This window comes from Centropristis striata, chromosome 11, assembly GCF_030273125.1.
Source record: "Centropristis striata isolate RG_2023a ecotype Rhode Island chromosome 11, C.striata_1.0, whole genome shotgun sequence".
In the NCBI taxonomy this organism is placed as follows: domain Eukaryota; kingdom Metazoa; phylum Chordata; class Actinopteri; order Perciformes; family Serranidae; genus Centropristis; species Centropristis striata.
Genome location: NC_081527.1, coordinates 32781587 through 32787586, shown reverse-complemented (window position 1 = coordinate 32787586; position 6000 = coordinate 32781587). Strand labels below are relative to the sequence as shown.

General features: G+C 38.5%; 1 protein-coding gene across 1 annotated transcript in view; it reads left to right on the top strand.

The window, feature by feature from the left end:
• The first annotated feature begins 570 nt into the window (after positions 1-570).
• The window catches only part of LOC131979924 (band 4.1-like protein 3), a 51585-nt gene continuing 46155 nt past the window's right edge, over positions 571-6000 (top strand). Inside the window, exon 1 of the mRNA XM_059344000.1 lies at positions 571-679. The gene's annotated coding sequence lies outside the window, so the exon portion shown is untranslated. The remainder of the gene's footprint in view (positions 680-6000) is intronic.

Sequence of the window (6000 nt, the reverse complement as noted above, 5' to 3'; positions counted from 1 at the left end):
CCTCCAAAATCAATTATCAGGCATCAGTCAGGCTCTAATATTCAGTTTACTGTTACACAAGAGAAAGAAGAGCAATAAATCCCCACAAGCAAGAAGCTTGAACCAGAGAAGATAAGCATTTTTTGCTTGAAAAATGACAATTACAGATAATAAGTTATTAAAACAGCAGCCAATTATTTTTTGACTACCAACTAATCAATCAATCAATCAATCGACTCATTGTTTCCTCTCTAATGGTGCATTATAGGCTCATGTGGTCTGGGCATAATTATGAATGAGAAGAATTCATTAAAATGCAGTAGTATAAAGTACAAGTATCTCAAAACTATACTCGAGTACAGTACTTTGTTACATTCCACCACTTATTCAGTTTCATCTAACTACATTTCCCTCGCGCTGCCTTTTCGCAGTAAAACAACAAACCTCGTGCCATTAATTGCCATGCTCCGTGTGTGTATGTGTGTGCATCACTGTGTGTGTGTGTGCTCGGGGGGTGTGCTGTTAAAATAATGCCCGGCTGTCCAGATATCCCACAATTCTACTCAGCTGCATAGTGGAGTTTGATAGGCTGGCGGAGAGGGGGAACTGCTGCAGCAGAGTAGCAGCACCGCTGTCAGGAAACAGGAGCCCACTACGAATGCAAGTCGCATAAACGAGCAGAACGAGGACGCTTTACCTGGTAAATAAACCTCTTTCTTGCTGCTTTTCTTCTCTAATCTTGCACAGAGGCTGTCTTACAAGAGAGGCACGCTTCCCGGTTTGGTAAATTCTCTGTATTATTTCCTCCCGGGTCGTCTGACCAAAACACCCGCGGCCGATGACAGATAATTAACATTAAAATACACTCTTACTGTATTTCCACTCAGGCGGAAAAGTCGAGTGGACGTGGCTAACCGTGTCAGAAACATTGGTCTTAACCTTTTTCTATCCCGCTGTTTTGCTTTGTAGCCTTTCGGTGCGTAACATTGTAGCGACATGTCGGGGTTATTTTGCTGAATGGGCTGCCCGCAGCGGCCGTTATTTTGAAGCTAAAAGTCGGCTATTTCAAAGCAACAAGCCGCTGAAGGTACTGTAGGCTAACGTGCTCCAGTTTCGAGGCAGAAAGTGGGAAAAAATGGGTGGAAACAAGACGATAGAGATGCTTTTTCCAGCCTTAACCATCCGTGCTAGACACGAGCGAAGGACAGCTGAGTCACTGGCAGTCGTGGTAACATTTGAGCACAGTTAATGGATTAAAATTGTTAATTTGTCGGAGGTTAAGACGACATACTTGGGTGTTTTTGATCTGCAGTGCGGTAGGCGTGGTTAGGCAGGATGACACGGTCTGGATCCTCTTTTAGCATCCCTCACATCCCTGTAAGCAGGAATGCAATGGCCGGAGTCTGACTTGACAATTTAATTAAGATGCACAGTAAGCTGTTGTTGCAGTAGCATCGAAAGGCAGCAACATCTTGGGCCTTGTTTGCAGGAATTTGTAGTTGAGAGTGTGCCTTTTGAAGCTGTTTATTGTTTGTTAGCATCTATAAATAATTATCTTTCTGTCCCACATTTGCTTAAAAACTGCTGACACTGTTTGATATCAAAGATAAAGGTAAAGATCTTTCTGCAAAACACAGATTCTAGTGGAGCATTACAGGCTAAACCAACAAGTAATTTCAAATTAGCTTTATTCTTACAGCTTGAAGTCACACGTTTGTCTCAGAGGAAGGTTTCTAGGACATCAGCACCCACTACCCCTTGTCCCTAGATAAAGAAACAGAACAAATAATATGATTAAGTCACTGTAAATTCACTGCTGAGCATCAAAGAGACACAATGAGGTCATGTAAAGGTAAACGACAAAAGCCTCTTTTTATTAGTTAGGTTTTTTTTTATGGCTACAATACCATAAACTCAAACATTCTCTTGCTCCAGCTTTTCAATTTTCCACTTTCCTGTGTTTTACATCATTGTAAACTGAATATTTTGGGGGTTTTGACTGCTCGTTGGATAAGACAAGCAACTTACTCATGACACCCCTCAGGCCTTATTGGTATTGTCTGGCATATTGTGATGAATTGAGAAAATAATCAGCAGCTTAATTGATAATGGAAATACTCAATGATACAATGGGTTCATATAAAAAATGGAACATATTCTTCTTTTGTCTGTAAAAGGTCAAGAAGGGTCACTGTATTTTAGACTAATATATTATCTATTATCACCATTACGCCATGTATCAAGCCATGACTGCTGTTTGTATGTCTGAATTGGCCCCAAAGAATACAATATGGTAGTGGTCGACTAATGTTGGTTTTTAATGGATATCTGCTTTTGTCCTCTTCTTCTTCCTCTTCCTTTGTTTTGTTTTGGGGCTTTTTACAGCTGATTAAATACAACAATTTAGTCATTCTAACAAATGACACATATTTAACTGCATTTTAATTTGAAAAAATCAACTAAATAAATCTCCACAGGTAATTTAAAACGATAACAACAACAAAAATGTGAAAATATATTAATAAAAAATAAAGTTCTGGTGCATTTATCAGCAGAAAGGAATATCAGCTTGTTTCTGAGAATGAATGGAAAAAATTGCATTTTATTTGTAAACTATGACAAAATATTATTATAAATAAATAATCGGCCTTGTGAGCATGGGCATCTGCCGATTACCTCAAAACGGCATTAATCTGCTGACCAATAAATCAGTCTACCACTGCAATATAGAGGTAAAATGATAAGAAGATTAATGTATTAGTTGATTAACGGAAAATAACATAACTTTTTAAAGAATCAGTTAGGGGTGTGCCATATCGTATCGTTCACGATAATACCGGTATATTTTTTTTATGGGTAAAAAAAATGCATATCACGATATTGGCAACATGCCCTACTTCTTGACAAAGTGGCGTAAGGATTTCCTATTAATTACCTAGACCTTGGCGGCCCGCCAGAGTCTCTTGTGCTGCTCTAACGTCACATTTCAAGCTACTGAAAGTATATCTACACTATTCATAACATAAAGTTATTTTGCGTTGTGTCTCTGCTCAGCAGTGTCTGTCACCCGTCAGTCAGTCAAAACCCCGACCCACCTCTCAGTCCTCCTCCGAGACATGCGCACGCATTCACACACGCGCACTGAATATACGGAGCTGCCCTCCCACTGCGCTTCAAAACAAGCACCTACTGTCTGTAAGGTATCAGTCCCGTCCCCTCTCTCTCTCTCTCTGCGTCTGTGTGTGAGCCGATCTAAATACTATCAACCTGTCCTGTCAGAGGTCCAAACGGTCCAAACACACTGTTGCATTGTGCCGTTCGTTAGCCGCGAGCTAACATTAGCTAACAATTAAAGTTGTTTTAATCACAAAAAGCTACTATTACTTCCTGTCGCTTCACAAATGCAGCTTTCAAAATAAGAGCACAGAATCCACCACAGAAATTACAAGAAGACTGTCAAAATAAGATGCCTTAAATAAAACATAGAAGAACCTTTATTCTCCTTTACAATAATTAATTAAAATAGGCAATGATGTGTTTGTGAGGTGTTTGCTCACATTTAGCTCTCAAAGTGGACGAGATTGATCACATTGTACTATAAAATGTACAAAATTTTCTCCCAGGGGGCCCCGGACCCCCTAGAAGGTTATTTTTTTATTATTATTCGCTAATACTCAAGTAAGTAATTTTTTTTGTATTTGGCAACTGTTGAGATTTGCAATTTACACTACATTTAGATTTATGATTGATTTTTATTTTGTTGTACAATTTTTATTTATTTATATGGACTAAAAAATAATTTTCTTTATATTTTTCAGTATTTTTGATATCGTCAAGAATATCGTTATCGCGATAATACTCTGAAATATTGTGATAATCTTTTAGGGCCATATCGCCCACCCCTAGAATCAGTAAATCATTTAAGTTATTTCATAGGGACTTTAAAAAAATGTTTTTACTAAATTTATTTAGACTTTCAGTGGTATTTCAGTTAATCCCTCTGGCTAACCTGGAGTTTTCCCAATAAACATATACTATCCAAAATAACTATGAAGATAAGTGTGGTGTAGACATGTCTCAGCTGATGTAAACAACACATTTAAGAATCATGCTCCCCTGTGTGGACATTATAGCTAATCTCATAAAATGCTTAATCCCTATTGGCCCGTCTCAGCCACTGTATAAGAAGTTATTAGCTCTTCATCAAGCTACCAAGATTTAGTCCTAATCTTTTGCATTAACGGGATTTTCCCTTCGTCAAAGGAGCTGTCCAACCAGATTGAGTGCTCCAGCATACATGTATTTTTCTGTCCGATTCATTGGTGATGTTTGCACTAGGCTTTCAAGTAAGCCAATTCTGACCTCAAACGACTTCACCCTAAAGACTGATCGTTTGGAATAACGAAGTTCATAGTTAAGACAGTTGAGTTGAGATAACAATAAGTGAGCTGGTGTGTCTGTTGTAACTCTGAGTGCCGAACTACCGCTAGTGACAGTAATGCCAAGAATGTAAACGCAGCACGCTGACAGGATTTATGGCCTCCTCAGCAAAAATGCTTTCAGCTTGGAGTCACCTTCATGTGTCCGTCTGCCTTTCTAATTTCTGCTGTTGAGTCGTGGAGTGTCTGAGCTGCTTCAGTCCAAAAGGGTTCAACTGAAAGAGTTTCTGGAATGGCAGTAGATGGTATGAATGGCCCATGTGCTCAGTTGCCAGTTTATTAGGTACACCAAGCTAAAACGAATGCAGTCTAATACAAAAGTCCTGTAATAAATCCGACATTCATTAAGACTTTAATGTTCGGGTTTGTTTAATCTTCGTAATGTCCTCCGGTAGACTGTAACTTTTGTCCTCTCAGGTCAAAATTGACCTGGTTTTGTTTATTAGTTCTGTGTTGCACCTTCTTGGCCAAAGTCATTTCGACTTATTACCACAAGTTTGACACTTTTTTGGGGGGGGGAAATAATTGGCAACTAATTTCATAATCCTAAAAATTGTTTTAGTATCTTCTTAAACAAGAAAAAGCAAACATTTTCTGGTTTCTTGCTTCTTAATTTGTGACAATCTGATGCCTTTTTTGTCATAATAAACTGACTAGCTTTGGGGTTTGGACAGTTGGTTGGAAAATGCCATTTTAAGACGTTACCTTGGGCTCTGAGAGTTTACACGGGGCATGTTTCACTGTTTTTCTGACAATTTAATGAAGGTGCGAAAAATAATGGGCCGATTAATTGATAATAAAACATTATCATTAGTTGCAGCAGTTGGAGACATGTTGATTCAACTTTAGGATCATTTCGAGTTGTTTTGTCCCCCTCGTTCATATTAATGTGGATAGGATTTATTGCTTTAGTTTTAACTTGGTGTACCTCAATAAAAAGAAAAGGTGATGTCAAAAAGCACCAGTCTTCGTATGTTTTGCTGAATTAAAAAAATAACTTGGTAGGGATTTTTATACAGGCCTTTTTAATAGATTGGCTATATAAATGAGATATTAGCTGCCAGATCTGCCTCTGCACTTCGTTTGTTAGAATATTTTGGCTCAAGCCACAGAGGGAGAAAACAGATCTCTGCTGTTTATGTTTCTTGAATTGTTAGGGGCAGAATTAAACTGATCATCACTGTGAGATGTTATTGAGATATTTTGTACATGTCTTATGACCAACTTGGTCAAAATGTCATTCTATCATTAGCCTGCAGCTCGTTCGTGAGGTCAGTCACTTGTTGTTGCAGTTTTTCAGTGCGAAGCAGTGAGAGTCTCACTCCAGAGTCAGACTGGTAATTAGTTCCTTGTGTTGCTTGTTACACCAGTTTAGGTGAACCGACAATCAGGTAAAGACATGTTGCCCAGTGTCTTATTATTTTAACCTCTTCTGCTGTCCAAACCAGTTCAAGTTTAGCTTTCTCCATGCCAATATGTCTTGTTTTAACTGTTTAGAAGGCACAATACTGGAGAGTCTGTGACAAAAGTTGACACAGTTCTAGGGTTGCAGTTCATGATTATTTCCAGTATTTTATGTGTA